Source organism: Osmerus eperlanus, chromosome 5 (genome assembly GCF_963692335.1).
Source record: "Osmerus eperlanus chromosome 5, fOsmEpe2.1, whole genome shotgun sequence".
NCBI lineage: Eukaryota > Metazoa > Chordata > Actinopteri > Osmeriformes > Osmeridae > Osmerus > Osmerus eperlanus.
The window spans coordinates 22,969,982-22,985,952 of record NC_085022.1 but is presented as its reverse complement, the minus strand read 5'-3'; the positions used below and the strand labels follow the sequence as shown (position 1 = coordinate 22,985,952).

At 44.4% G+C, this 15,971-nt stretch overlaps 1 protein-coding gene across 1 annotated transcript in view; it reads right to left on the bottom strand.

Annotated features, from left to right (window-relative positions):
• peak1 (pseudopodium-enriched atypical kinase 1) overlaps positions 1–15,971 on the bottom strand; it is a 59,171-nt gene that overhangs the window by 20,917 nt on the left and 22,283 nt on the right. The gene's annotated exons all lie outside the window — the stretch shown is intronic.

Sequence of the window (15,971 nt, the reverse complement as noted above, 5' to 3'; positions counted from 1 at the left end):
ATGTTTCTCTGAGACTAACTCAAGGCTCCTCTCCAGTTAGGGGCAGGGTTAATCCTCAACTCAGTCAGTGAGTCTGTGAGGCCAGGGGGTCAGAGATGAGGAGGGCCATGTGAGGCCAGGGGGTCAGAGATGAGGAGGGCCATGTGAGGCCAGGGGGTCAGAGATGAGGAGGGCCATGTGAGGCCAGGGGGTCAGAGATGAGGAGGGCCATGTGAGGCCAGGGGGTCAGAGATGAGGAGGGCCATTTCCTGGTACAGTCACTGGTGCTAAAGTGAGGCTTACTACTTACGTAATCTGACAGTGTCATTAAGTCTAGGCTACACTCCTGTCACTTTTACTATTATATTCTTAATAGAAAACAGGTTGTTGAAATTGTACCACATCCTATTTTACACTGCACATCAGAAACAAATTCAACGTTGTCCTGACAGAAACGTTTAAGAAACTTAGCTTTTATACCCAACAGTCAGAAATGTGTGTTTTTCCATGGTGAACTATTTGACAAAATAACAGAAAAACTAAATGGATAGACTACATTTGGAGGCAGACAGACAAGACAAATATCTTTGGAGATACGTCCTGTTTCACAGCCTGGTGAGGCAGTTTCACATCCTTTAACCAACCCATTTAGTCACTTTTTCTCCACACAGCTCTGTTCTGTAGTCATCACTTCAAAAGCCCCCACCCACCCACCCGCTCTATCACTTGTGACTGAATGTAATAAGTCCTCCTAACATGAATGTGAAAATGCACCACTGGATTCTCATCAAGCATTCAAAATTATGGATAAAAGTATTTTTAAATCTTTGAGGTCCTTACAACAGTGCTTCAGTGCAATATCAATATTAATGGCACAATATTACCTTGGTGAAAGAGTGGGGGGAAAATGAGTAAAAACTCAACTGGATTTCTTTTCTTTCTTGCCTTAATTGACCAATCCACCCACTTTCTTCACCTCAAACCACTTGACACACAGTCTCCAGCTAAAATAAATCGCAACATGGAATCATAAATGTTGTGCTGCCGCAATACCCAATTAAATCGAGTGGAATAACTGTATTTATAATAGCACAGTGAAATATGAAAGGTGTTTTTCTGACCTATAGCAATTGTTTTCTTCAGTTCAGTAATTACCCTTCCTCTGGAAAGCCAGGGAGTTACACTTCATACTCTCTGAGCAGAAAGCAGCACAGTAAAAACAAAAACTATAAATGAATGTGGTTGCTGTGGGAATGAAAAATCTGCAAATAATTAAATCTCCGGACAAACAAGATCTTGCACATGATTGGAAGGGTGCATCCTCTTATGCATCATGAATCTTGCATTCAAGGAACCGTTTCTCAATGTAAGACTGAGCTCTTTAATGACAGTATTTCAATCACTGAAACACAAATTCTGCAAGTAAATTCTGTAAGATAAAAATAAACAATGACAACACGACATCTAACAAGCAACATACAACTGGGACATTAAACGCCACTCAATGAAGAAGTTGCTTTCCTCCAACATTTGAGGATAATCTCAACAACTCCAAGTTAGAACTATAAGTATATTAAGAGAACATTTGGAGTGAAACTAAGTGAAACTCGCTCTTATTCAGAGCGGGCGTGTCTGTCTGTCTTTCAGACGAGGACATACGGGTCAGTTGCCATGGAGAGGAGTGTCAACATCATAGGGTTATGCTCAGATGGACACAAAGCAGGAACTCATGGCTGAAAGGTTGTCGACCAATGACCCGGGTGGGGGAAGATTCATCCTGTTACACCACGCCATCGACATCCTGAGTGGACACAATGACAGTTTGCTTGTAATCCAAACACGCTGCTAATATAAGACAAGTTTGAACCATGTGCCCTTGTAAGAGGAGAGCAGCTGCAGCAGAGCAGAGATGAATCTCGCCCAAAAACATCCTGACACATCTAGAGGCTTCAGAATGTGACATCTCAGACACCATGTCATCTTTATATTGTATTATGAGTTTGAATAAACAAAATAAAGAAAAGACAATCTTCTTCGTCTTTCATTCAGCATGATTTTAGTCATGTCTGGTTTTGATTATCAGGATCTTATCAAGAATATTCAAGCTAGCGCCCACTTTCTTTTTTGAACGTTTGAGGCGCGTGGCTCGTGGCTGGTCAGCCTACCTGGACGTACCGTTTCCCAGACAACAACACAGGTGGTGGAAGCTCATCGCTCAGTCACAACCAAGGGGAATTCTGCCTATTATTTAAGCCGCACTATCTAATTTTATAACCTGGCAGGAGAAAGTGAATGCTCTTGTGGTGTGTGGCCTAGATAGCACATTGAGGTTCATCTACTGTGGGACCCAGTTTCTCTGTGGGTCACGGATGTAACACAGCAAGTGATCAGACAGCATTCATAGTAGCTCCTCTACACAGCAAGTGATCAGATGCCATGAATGAAAAGCTTACGTTTACAAAAGTAGAAGACTGAGAAAGAAGTCAACTAAGGAATATTACCGGCACAGCCGCATTACACCAAACAAGAAGATAAACATAAGAATTACATAGAACAAAAATTAATACATTTGTTGAATAGTGGTTACTGGAAACAGTAACTGCAGTATTGGGGTGTTAAATGTACATGGTATTTAAGTATTTCTTGCAAGCAGCATTTTCACAAAATACTCAGAATCTAAAAGAAGCCATAGGTTGGCACTGGATTTGTCAAAACAAAGTACTAACACCAATCTGCATCTGCGACATAAAATCCTATAAATGTGGAACTTGGCTTATTTTCTAAGCTTGTGAACGTGCTCTGTGCACAGTCTCTAGATGAACACAGTCTGAGAAGTGAATTTACTCTGAAAAAACATTCCCTTTGGAAGGGGAGGAAGGTCTTTTTATCTATGAAGCACTGGAAGAAGTGATAAGCCGTTTTTTGCATTCTGCTCATGCACACTGACCTGACTCACAAGTGGGATGGATATGGACCTCTTTAAAGTGTGGTGTATGTGGTACACAAGGTACAGGAATACTAATTCATATATGATTCATTCAGAATGACATACGACCACGACAAACAAATGCACTTTTGAAGGGAGTAAACTGGCAATGAAAGTGCATGTCCAGGTGACAGAGGAACGTCAAGTGGCCACATTCATCATCTTTCATCTCCTCTGCCGTGACAGCACTGAATGAGAGAAAGAGAGCAAGACAGAGAGAGCAAGAGAGAGAGGAGGGGGGGTGGTGACTAATGGCCCCAGCTGTGTAGTGGTGTCTGACTGCCAGTGCTTCCCTTCGCTGTAGTCCCAGCAGAGAGACCGTAAACAAACGCTGCCACCCCAAACTAGGGTCCAACATCACAATAGATACAGCTAATAAATTGGTAATATAATTGAATTCCTGCTTCCCATACATAAACCCAAAAACAAGTTAAGGCTCTAAGCATGTGTGTGTGTGTTTGAGGGAAAGAAAGACTGCTCCTGAGTGTGCGTTGGGGGTGAGTGTGTGTTGGGGGTGAGTGTGTGTTGGGGGTGAGTGTGTGTTGGGGGTGAGTGTGTGTTGGGGGTGAGTGTGTATCCAAGTTTGGGTGTGTGTCTGCCAGAGGTTCTTTGTTTGTGGGAAACCCACATATCAACAGTGAATTCTACAGCTGTGTGGCAGCACTTCTGGACAGGTATGCACACACACGTTAACACAAACACACAGTCAACCCTGCACTAGCATTTCTCTTTCCTGATATATCCAGTTGGTGATCATACAGCCCATATATAGCCCATGTGACATCATTAAAACAAAACGATACAATCAGACAGCTGAATATGAAGGCAAGTGTGCGGGTTATTTAACACGCATGTGACAGATTGGAGAGAAAACACTGCAGCCTCATGGTCAAAGGTGCATTCATAGAGGAAAAGCCAGCCCCTGCCAGGAGCAGTGCCCATCTGGTGTCATCTGACGATAGTGACAGAGAGCTGTGTTTGGGCCAGACGTTTCTCCTAGCGTCTGCTAACGCGCCGGCCAACACTGCCCCAGGAAGGATGATCTGGAGATGCGGCTTCAAAATCTTGTTGCATACTCGGAGTGAAGCCATAATTCAGAGATGTGTGAATGCAGAGGATATCGCAAAGCTACAAAATAAGTATTTGAGCGCTATGGCACAAGGTTGGTTATGTTTTCATTATTGCCACCGACGTTAGAAAGACAGAGAGAGATGACAGACGAGAAATAACAGAGGAATGACAAGTGGGATAGATAACAAGATGAACTAGTCCACATTTTAAATGTTGTTCACCCCCCAAATAACTATTTTGGTACCATATTTGTCTGTATGTAGAGAAATAACAAATTTATAAGCAGGGCACATCCTTAGCCTGAGGGAGTGTAAGAGGGAAGAGGAGCTCTATGAGTTTATAATAGCAGAGGCTGCAGGCTCAGGCTATAAGGGGGTTGGAGATGTGATTTGCTGCCTCTGTTATTACAGGCAGCTGGTAAGTTAAGAGAGCCTTGCAGTCACCGCCAGGGACAGCGGAGAAGAAATAAAGACAAGTGGAGCTGACATGGACTCAGCAGACCAGAAGTGGATGTCTTCCTCAGGAAGGGTTCATGAGCACAGTCTTAGCCACGGCAGAAGGACGGCAGGACACAGAGATGATAAAGTACCGTAGAATCCAAGGAACATCTACAGACACCTTGACATGTCGCCTCTTATAGCTGGCTGGACACCAAAGCACACTGATGACTCTCGGCATCCCAGCGTACTAACGACCATGTGTCCACTGTAAGGAAGAAACCCACAGAGTGTCTAGCTGTACGGGATCCCCATCTCTAACGTACACAGTGGGGGATAAATGGCTGCTCTCACTTAGATCCCCTTTATCGATAACCTTGTCTCCTGTCCTTACGTCCTTTCCTGGCTTCAACTGACATGTAAAACAGACTAGGCAGCCAACACAAGATGTGATGGTCCTGCTGAATTGAACATGTGACATGCACTGCAATGAGGAAGAAGCTTACCTCAATTTGGGATTTACCTGTCTTATACAAAGGTCAACACTGAGCAATGAAACACTTCATGGTGAACATTGGGGCTGTAAGCTCAAGATGCAGGTCAGAACCTGGGACTGTAAGCTCAAGATGCAGGTCAGAACCTGGGACTGCATCCACATGTGCTGAGTCATTTCATAACTTTCTATTCTGTTACGTAAAAAAAAAAAAAATCTGCACTAGTCTTGAAAAGCCCTTTAGCTGGGCAGGTCTTCTCCCTGTCCCCTCCAGGATCTTCCCTTTCTGGCCTCTCTGCCACTCCGTAGGGGACACTAAACAGTCCTGCATTTTTGGGAAGCATTTGGTCCCACTGGAAGAAATCTGGGTTGTGACTGTTTAAATCATTTTGAGGAGGGGGTGTGGGGGGGAATGAGATCGAGAGGACAGAGAGAGAAGAAGAGGGAGGGAGAGAGGTGTGTGTGCAGTGTGTGAGGCTGTGCCCAGTCTGGGAAAGAGTGATTAGTCTGGGAGAGACCAGCAGGAACCCTTGGGGAAATTGCTGCATGCACACAAACACGCACTCACACTCTCTAAATTTGACTACAACTCTCTTGAACTCTGTTCATTCCATTGTGAGCTCCTTTGTAAGCCTGCTCTCAGGCCAAGATCTTTGAAATGCAGCGCAGTGTGAGCACATACAAACTTATATTTCATTTGACCGCCACAATGGGGAAAAAAAGAAATGGAAATGCACTAAGGAAATGTTTTACATTACGTCACAAATAAAAAACATGTTAAATTAGCAGAGATGGGAAGTCACTGGTCACCCAAAAACAAAAAAGTTAAAAGTAAAAGTAAAAGTAAAAGTCCCCCAGGCGGGATGACCCTGAGCAGGTGCAGGTCTACACGTGTTTGCAGCTTCACGTGTTCCACACTGATCTCCCATTCTTCATCCATTATGCCTAAATGCTGAACTATTAGTCTGTCAAATAAGCCTAGAACCTGGCGATTAGCCAGACAGTTGTCATTCAGCCCTGCCATCTTATAAGGATGATTTAGGATGACAAGTCATAAACCTCATAAACAATGTTATGGATGAGCAATTGCCTAATGGAGAAAGAGGGAGAGGGAGAAAGAAACAGTTAAGTGACCGGATTTATTGGGTGCTACTGACAGACTTATGACACTCAGTGGGATTGTTAGCCTGAAGAAAAATCATCATAAGAAAATATCCCCAGTATGTTTGCTTATGATGATGTTTTGTCCACTCCAAACCAAAAGATTAACTTTGTGATTATAATGTATTTTTTTCATATCTTCTCGAATTAAAGTATTTCACTGTATTCACCAAACAGGCAAATGTTTTCTAAAATACCCAAATAACGTCCATAAGAGAGGAAATTTGAGCTCCTTCAAGGACGGGGGAATCTTGTACGAATGAGACCAGAGCCCAGTACAACAATCCATTTAATTTATCTTGTTAACTTAATATCAATCAGTGAAGAATCCCAAGCTAATTACTGTTACATTGCATGTTTTACTGAGGTAAAGAATGAATTCCATAATTGGAGCAAGACTGGAAAAGTACTAGCACAGTGTAAAATTGATCTGTACTCTGTTAGAATGACAGAAAAGGGAATAGTCTATCGGAAGTTGCCGTTCAATGAGTAAAGTAGTTATTTGGACAAATCTTTTTTTTAAGCTTGTTTTCTGCTTGCCCTTCAAGGCTTCTGTTTTTTGTATGTGACTCAAGGGCAATGAATAGTGTTGTTCATCTGTACCTGAATGAGTCAGGTCCAATGTGACTGTGCCTTTAAGCTGTTTCAACATAATGATCTCTCAATCTCCACTGGCCTTCTGCCACGGGAATAGAAATGGCAAGTATGCTCCTGATTTGTAATTTTATTTTCACAGATAAAATAATGCTCTTTCAGCAACTACGTGGCTACTGTAATACTTGAAAACAAAGATGAAAAATAAAACGGCACTGTTTTCAAACTGCCCGTGGGCAATGATATGCACAAACAGCTGCTTTAACTAGCAAGTACAGTATAACAGCTGCTACACTGTACTGCACATTTCCAGAGAAAGTTCTTGTTTTTGGTATGGCTGTATGTCTCTATCTGAATTAAAATAGTAACAAAACATTATTTTGTCCAAATGACAAACCTTTGATACCTTCCCTTTGATAAAGCACTGTTTACAGGGAAGATAACTGGGGCTGTTTCCATCGTGTGTGAACCAGACCTCTTTATGACATCTACTCACTGAATGGAACAGCTTTGGAATCTGGATGCTAAAAACATCAAGCCAGACTTGTTGTAGTTGCAGTTGAACAAAAGCTTATCTACACACCGATCTAAACCAACACTGGCTGACGTGACAGTGTCCCCTCTCCCTGTCTTCCACTTTAAATCGACTGAATTCTGTCATCTGGCTTCACCTCATGCACCATCTCCATAACAACTGCATAGCGGACATCTCCATAACAACTGCATAGCGGATTGGAAAAAATGAGTGCCTAACTATTCACTCTTACAACGTTAGGGTTAGGGTCTGTACATGATGTGAAGCATACTGGCAACATGTATACCATACATCCATACACACACAGGGAGAAACACACAGCATAACACACAACACTGAAAAAGCAAACAGCAAGATCTACATTTAGTCATTTAGCAGACGCTCTTATCCAGAAGATCTACTGCTGCTTGCGGACCAACACTACTGAGAATCCCATCAACGGTCTTCCTAAGTCTCAGTAATGAGAGACAAAGAACTGCCCTCTGATGTCACAACAATATAACTTGCAAATATACATGGTTCCTTTCATAAGACAGCATGTATGCGAGTGTGTGTTCAACCTGTGTGTTTGTAGCTGATTTGAAGGGAGTGAGACTCTTGAGTCACTCAGCAGTGCAGCAGAAAACCCTCCACTTCTCTCTGTGTCCCTGACTGAAGGGGCTGGAGGACTGGAGGGGCTGAAGGACTGGAGGGGCTGGGGGGCTGGAGGACTGGAGGGGCTGGAGGACTGAAGGGCTGAAGGGCTGGAGGACTGGAGGACCGGAGGACTGGAGGACCGGAGGGCTGGAGGACCGGAGGGCTGGAGGACCGAAGGGCTGGAGGACCGAAGGGCTGGAGGACTGGAGGACTGAAGGGCTGGAGGACTGAAGGGCTGAAGGACTGAAGGGCTGGAGGACTGAAGGGCTGGATGACTGAAGGGCTGGAGGACTGAAGGGCTGGAGGACTGAAGGGCTGAAGGGCTGAAGGGCTGGAGGACTGAAGGGCTGGAGGACTGAAGGGCTGGAGGACTGAAGGGCTGAAGGACTGGAGCTGGGCAACACACTGCTGTTGGCATCAATCATGAGACTGGATCCACGTGAACCTTTTATCTGGGGGTTTCAATTTGAGAATTCCATGGCTTGGCTTGAAGTTTCTCTGTGGTCACTGTACCCGTGCTGTGCGAGCAGGCTGTCTGAGGAGCAGAAGGAGCTGGTGGATGCTACAGTTGTTGTGTACCTAGCTGGTCTAAGGGTCAATACCCAGTCTACGAGGGGAGGAACATCAGTTGTTGGAGAACTCATTACTAAAGAGTGTGACATGGGGCATCCATCAGGAGCAAGCATGCTAGATCCCATGACTTCAAAATATAGCACTCCAAAATCGACCATGCTTGATGCAGATAGACACGGTAGGTATGTGACAACATAAGACCCTTTCAGTTCAACAAAATGAGCTAATTTCAGTACATTCAACTGTCGTCTCTACACTAGTGCAACGCAAGTGCAACATAATAACGTGTGGGTTTATATCTGCAATTAGGGGTAGTCCACATCAAACTGAGCCACAGTGACTAAGATACCCGTGGCTTCAGAGTGTAAACATGAGCCTTGTTAACATGCAAGTCAGAGTGTTCAAAGCCACACATCCTGTATAATTACAGGCAACCCCATTGCTGAAAGTCCCTTCCACACACACACACATAAAAAGGTGTACAACACACATTTGCCTCAAAACATTTTCATTTTCTGCCCGTCTCTATCGGTGTCCTTTTTGATCGCTAGTCTTTTTCTATCCATCCGTTGTTATGCATATATGTTGGCACAGACAGCGGCCAGCAACAATTGTCTGTCTAGTAAACAGAGAAGAAGAGGATAAGAAGAAGAGGATAGGCCAACTTACGGAGCGATATCATGAATCCCAGAAGAATCAGAGCTCAGAGCAGAGCAGGGAGGAGGAAGCACATGACAAACGCTTTGAGAGGGGGAGAGCTGTCGAGTAGCTGGCGTGAAAGAGTGAGGGAAAAATAAGAGAATGAGAGATGGAGAGAAAGAGAGAGGGTTAGGGAAGGAGAGCAAGAAAGCAGACGTTTAAAAGGAGGGGGCTGTTAGAAAAGGGGCAACGACAGGAGCTGGAGAGAGCCTGAGGGAGAGAGGAGAGAGAGACAGAGAGAGAGAGGGGAGAGAGAGAGAGGAGAGATAGACAGAGAGAAAGAGAGAGAGACAAAGAGAGAGAGGGGAGAGAGAGAGATCGTAAAGAAAGGGAGAATGAAAGAGAGGCTGACCAAAGAGGTCTGGGTGGGAAGGACTGAGGAAAGGAAAACATCAAATGAGTTGTCGAAATGAGAGGGGGAAAGAAAGAGGAGAAAGAGAAGTAAAGCATGAACGTGTACAAGAGCACAGTGATCTCTCTCTCTCTCTCTCTCTCTCTCTCTCTCTCTCTCTCTCTCTCTCTCTCTCTCTCTCTCTCTCTCTCTCTCTCTCTCTCTCTCTCTCTCTCTCTCTCTCTCTCTCTCTCTCTCGGGGTAAAGAACCCCGTCCTTTACCCTTCTCCAGTACATCAATAACACCATCAACACAAGCAGACACGTCCGACCGCTTCTGCTAGGACAACAACAAAGTGAAAAATAGGCAAGAGACTGGGAATAAGTGAAATCAATAAAAAAAGTTGAGAGAAAGGAAAAGAGGGGAGAGACAGGGGTGGGAGAGACAGGGGTGGGGGAGACACAGGGGTGAGGGAGACACAGGGGTGGGAGAGACACAGGGGTGGGGGAGACACAGGGGTGGGGGAGACACAGGGGTGGGGGAGAGAGTGGTGGGGGAGACACAGGGGTGGGAGAGACACAGGGGTGGGGGAGACACAGGGGTGGGAGAGACACAGGGGTGGGGGAGACACAGGGGTGGGGGAGACACAGGGGTGGGGGAGACACAGGGGTGGGGGAGACTCGGCTGAGCAGCTGTCAGCTCACTATGAAGCCCACTGAGAGCTCTCCTCCTCTCTGCCTGCAGAGGCAGAAAGTCACACAACACACTGCTGTGAATGGAAGCAAATTGAATTGAATCAAATGTTACTGCCCACCTTCATTTTTATCATCAGAATATCAGAGAAAAACTAATATGAATTATTGAAAACAAAAACGATTTAGTTCTTTCTCTACCGTAAGACTGGGATTGTTTTTTTATCTAATCATTTGACCAAAATGTTATTTTGTAGGCAGAAAATAACACCTCCCCCCCACACTGCCCCCCCCCCCCCACACTGCCCCCCCCCCCACACTGCCCCCCCCCCCCACACTGCCCCCCCCCCCACACTGCCCCCCCCCCACACTGCCCCCCCCCCCTACACTGCCCCCCCCACACTGCCCCCCCCCACACTGCCCCCCCCCCACACTGCCCCCCCCCCACACTGCCCCCCCCCCACACTGCCCCCCCCCACACTGCCCCCCCCCCACACTGCCCCCCCCCCCTACACTGCCCCCCCCACACACTGCCCCCCCCCCACACTGCCCCCCCCCAACACTGCCCCCCCCCCACACTGCCCCCCCCACACTGGCTGTTTCAAGTCAAACCACATGCTCTAGAAGCCAAGGGGCAAGACATTTTATGCATCTCATTTTAATTATTTATTACTTAATGTATTTAATACTAATTTATAGCAACTTCCACTGTACGATTTCCTGGGAAAATTCTTCACTTGGAGGAAGTGGAGCAGCAGTGGCCCATGACAGCTCAACACTGCTCATGTCATCTCGCCAGGGCATTCATTAAACATCAAAGGATGCAGTCCCAAACTGAACAAGGCAGCCATAGGAGATCACACAGAGGTGTGCTCTAATGATCCAAAAATCTACATTATGCAATACGCTGGAAGTTATGCAGAGAGAGAACATTTTTAAATATGTATGTCCTGTATATACTTTTTTCCTGCTGTGACAGCAAATGAAATAAAGCCCAACTCCACAGACATCATCTTCATAATGCATCCCTGTTTTTTGGGTTATCATCAATCTTGGGATATTTGTCATATTGTCACATTTGGCTGAGAACTTGCGTTTGGCTTTCTGCAATAAGGAGAAGTTGGAAATGAAAGAAAGCAAGTTTTCTATATTCTATTTTCCCTCCTCACATGCTAGGTTTTATAGTCAATGTTTGGCTTCATAATAACTCACTTCATACAGTTGAAGCATCTCCTCTTCTTAGGAAAAAGGAAAAAACAATAATAGCTGCTACCTTTTGTTCAAGAAAAGAACTGAGTTTACAGTCATTTCCTTACTGACAATGGAGCAAGAGGCCGACTAGAGGAAGTGTGCTGATGTTGCGTAGCCTAAATATGAGATCCAGTGGCTTTTTGTGGCTTTGTGGCATCTGTGGTGATATCCTGGCCATATGCTCTCCATCTGGAGATCCAGGGTTCTCCAGAGAGAGCAAATAGAGTATGTTTCATAAATAAAAGGTACACTGTCTCAACAACAACATTCCTTTGACATATTATTGATGTTGGGCGGAAAAGGAATCAATCAAAACAACTTACTGTAGAAGAAAACTGCAAAGCAGAGAGAGAGGGGAAGGAGGAGGAAAGGGGAGATGTGATGAGAGAAAAAGAGAGAGAGGCAAGCGAGGTGTAGCGGGGGATTGAAGATAATTAGCCATCCATGTGCTCTCACACAGCGCCAGAGACAGGAGCCACTAAGGAGACCACAGTGAGATAGAGCAGAGAGCCTTTGTAGTGTGCTGCAGCTCACGCTGGGATCAGCTGTGACAAAGCACCCTGACAGCGACAAGCCTCCTCTGGCACGTGACTGAGCAGTCAGAAATATACACCCAGGATCAGGGGCTATAGAAATATATACCCAGGATCAGGGGCTATGCTCTGTCGATGAAACGCTCTCTCGCTGTGCAGTAAAAGCCTTTTGAGAAAGTAGGATCTCATGAGAAAACTGAAAATCAATGTGGAGAACAATCGTTCCATTACTGGAGGAAGAGCCATCGTGGTCTCCAGTGTTTTTCTACCACCAAGTCAGTTCCTCATAGAAATATCAGTTTTCCTCGATGGTAAAGACACAGCTGGCCCTTCTCATGCTGACACGTGTCTGTGACACAGCTCCAGTACTACATAAGCATGAGAGCTCTAGAGAACAAATGATAGAAATGTCCATTTAATCCCTCTCCTCACTCGAGACGGATTTGGAGGAAGGGAGCAGAGCTGGAGTGTACAGCTCCAATGTTGGCCTCAGGCCTCAGGCCACAGTTCATGTTCATGCAGTCTTGCCACCAGTAGCCCACTGGGGACGGAGTGACTTAGCTCCGGTTGTGAACCTCCGCCAGAGCCTCAGAGGATGAGGAGCTAGTGCCTGAGGGCCTGCTTCAGTCCACACTGCGCAGGACAGACCAGCCTGAGGGACATGCTGCTTCAGTCCACACTGCGCAGGACAGACCAGCCGAGGAGGGGAGATAAGACAGCCCTGTAATGAGGAGAGGCTCTGAGATCCATCAGCACGAGGGGAAAAAGTCTGCTGCTTTCGGACTTTTCCAAATCTCCCCAAAACAAGGGAAAGAAAGAGAAGAAGATGGGGTTTGTTTTGACCTCTGAAGGAACCCGACGCAAGTCAAGCTGCAGAGAATGTCAAATGAGGCTTGAGGCCATTTGTGATTTTATCCTCTCTATCTCCAGCAGCAGACAGTGGAGGCAGAGCAGGCGAGAGCCATGTGACTCCCATGCCACCAGACAAATGCATTATCGGTGAAATGCTACGAGCCAGCATCTTTCTGGGCTTATGCCTTCCACTGAGCACAAGACAGCAGAGGGCTTCACACTGATATTTACACCAACTTATTGGCTGCTGTATTAATCACTACAGTATGTTTAGAATGAGTACAACTACTTCAGATGAGAATTATTTCATATGTGATTAACAGTTCAAAAACAATTTTTCAATTTTCAGACTAAAAGGTAGAAAACTGGAAGGTACACGGGTGTGTGTGTGTGTGTGTCAGTCTTACATTTGTGCCTGATGTTGCTTATAACTGAGAGTGGACTGTAGACTGAGTCATGAGCACAGCAGAGATCCCCTTAATTAAAACAATGTGTATTTGTAGTGTAAAAAACACAACCAGATCAGTTAACTTCAATCAGATTCTCTCTTTGGACGCTTTGAGAATCCTGTTGTTCAGTGTTGGAGTTGGTACGTGTGACTTTTCAACAGCTCTCTGTGCTACGACTGTCACGCTCCTCTGCAGAGCAACTGGTACATTCCACACTTGACTGTCAAGGCGTTCCCACTCAGGTAAGTGAGTGTGTGTGTGTCATGTATCAGTACACACTTTATCTCACGTCAGTGTACATGCCTGTGGTCCAGGTTCCCAATCTAGCTAAAAGGCAGCTAACACTAAACACATCCTTCACTGCTCACCAAGCCAACGGGACATTTATTACATTTTGACAGATGCACATGATGAAATGGGAGGTTTTGTAGTTGTGTGTGTTTTATTCAGAGAAGAGCATTTAACTGACTGACAGCCTGAGAAAAAGAAAAGAGGAATGTGACCAACTGCCTCCAGGAGTCCAGAGGCAGATTTGAGGCCTGGGTCAGCTCACTGATTATTAAATGTCAACAACAAATTCGGAGATTGTGACTATAATCAAAATACTGTCAAGGGCTTTACACTTCTAGTAACATTACATAGTGTTATTCCAGACCAAGATAAAAATTAATTCAAGATAAAGCATTCATGATAATTGATGTTAAGTATTTCATTCCAAGTTACATTCCAGACCCACCACACACACACACAAACAGACGATCAGCGATGGAGCGAGTCAGTATAATTGTTTCAGAGGAATGTATGGTAGAGTCAATCTACAATGAAAGATACTACGAAGCTTTCTCATTGAAAACATTTGCATTAAATTGTGTACATCAATGGATATTGTTATAAGAGAAACTTATTTTTTCCACACACACAAAAGTATTATTATTTTTTTTGTAACCTAAAAAATCCCATATTGTTTCACTGACTGCAGGCTCCGTTTCTCAACTTAGTCCTCGGTTAGAAAATCTAATGTGGCTATTAAATTATGTCAGTATCATATGTCATCCTTTTGCATAATTTAAAAGGAGAATTTGCTTCAACCATGATGTGCACTTTCAGAGCAAGGGGACGACAACTCTTGATTAATATTTAAATATGCACACCAGTTCACATTAAATAATGACATCTACAGACATCTCAAATGTAGTCTTTTACTTAATAAATTGTCTTCTTAGAGTAAAAATGACCAGTGATGGAAGTTATAGAATAAAGCAGTTACGTCATTAAAAAAGCAGTGGTGGATATCCATGTTAAAGCACTTCAAGAATTTAAGCATGTTATATTGAAATGTTTTTAATATGACTTAGAATCCTACGGTGTTTCTTGAATAAACAGTTGAGGACTTTATGGACATTGCTGCAACTGTAACATCAATAATTTTACAGGTCTTACACTCTCTCTCCCAGATCTTTACTCAGTTCTGACTTATAACCGGGAACAAGTGTAAAAACAGTGAGAAACAGTCCCTAGTGAAAACTGCCTAGTGGACCTACAATCCCATAATATTATCGTTTAGTGGCCTTGTGCTTATCAAAAGGCCTGAGACTCTGATCTAGACTCACACACTAGTCGAAATTCATCTGAACTGCACTTTGAGTTCACAAACACAATACATTCTAACAAATTTAATATAAAACACACCAGTTCCACAATCATTGTGGGTTTGGGTTGGTATGGCTTATGACTCATAGTTTTATGGCCCTAGTCTGGTGACAGGATTTTTCCATCAGAGAATAGTGAGTGGTCTAAAGTTGCACACAATGAAATGGTTCAGCTACTCCTGAGAGCTACGCAGAGAAGAGGGAGAGATGAAGGACTTGAGAGTACGGATGCTCCACACACAGACATGCACCGTGCTCAGTCTTTCGCCTGCCTGTCCTTGGCTGATTGCGGAAGACTCGGGGGAGCTGTCTCAGAAAGAATTCACTGTGAGAGCCAGCGAGAGCCTTCTCCAGCGATGGCAGGAAGTGGATATTGGCCCTCTTCCTTCATTTTCTTCTACAATCTATCTGCCGTCTTCTTAAGCTTTTCACCAAGACAGTTAATGTGCAGTAAATTAAGAGATCTGGGCTGAATAGAAAGTGAAAAAGTACAAATGATATTTAGCGCAAAACAATTGTGTAATTTGTGTAACCAATTTAAGTATTGGTTTTAGAATACCATGGCGACCAAAATATCATTAGGTATCCATAATTCCAGCTTTAGGAAATGTCTCTGATCCATATCAATCTGTAATTATGGGAATACTACAAATAATATTTAGCAATACATCAGGAAAAAAACTGGACCGATATATTGAAGCATGAGTAATTATCACAGTACTCTACAGTTACAAAGCATACCTCAAAGAGGGTTCAGAGCAGACAGAACTTGATTCATGGGAACAGAAGATCTGACGTACGTTTGGCAAACCTCTGAGGTTCTCCCGATTAGTTTCCTTCCTGCTGGCCTTCTCCATCACATGGCCCTGTACTTATAAGCTTCATCTCTCAGATAAAGATGATCCATTAGAGAGGAGGCTCCACTTTCTCCCTCGTCCATAATGTATGCAAAGAAGCTTTTTCCCCTCACTAAATGGCTGCCATTGACTAGCGTCTGGTTGGCACCAAGTGAACAGATTCTAGACAAAGTGGATTATCCACGTCCATAA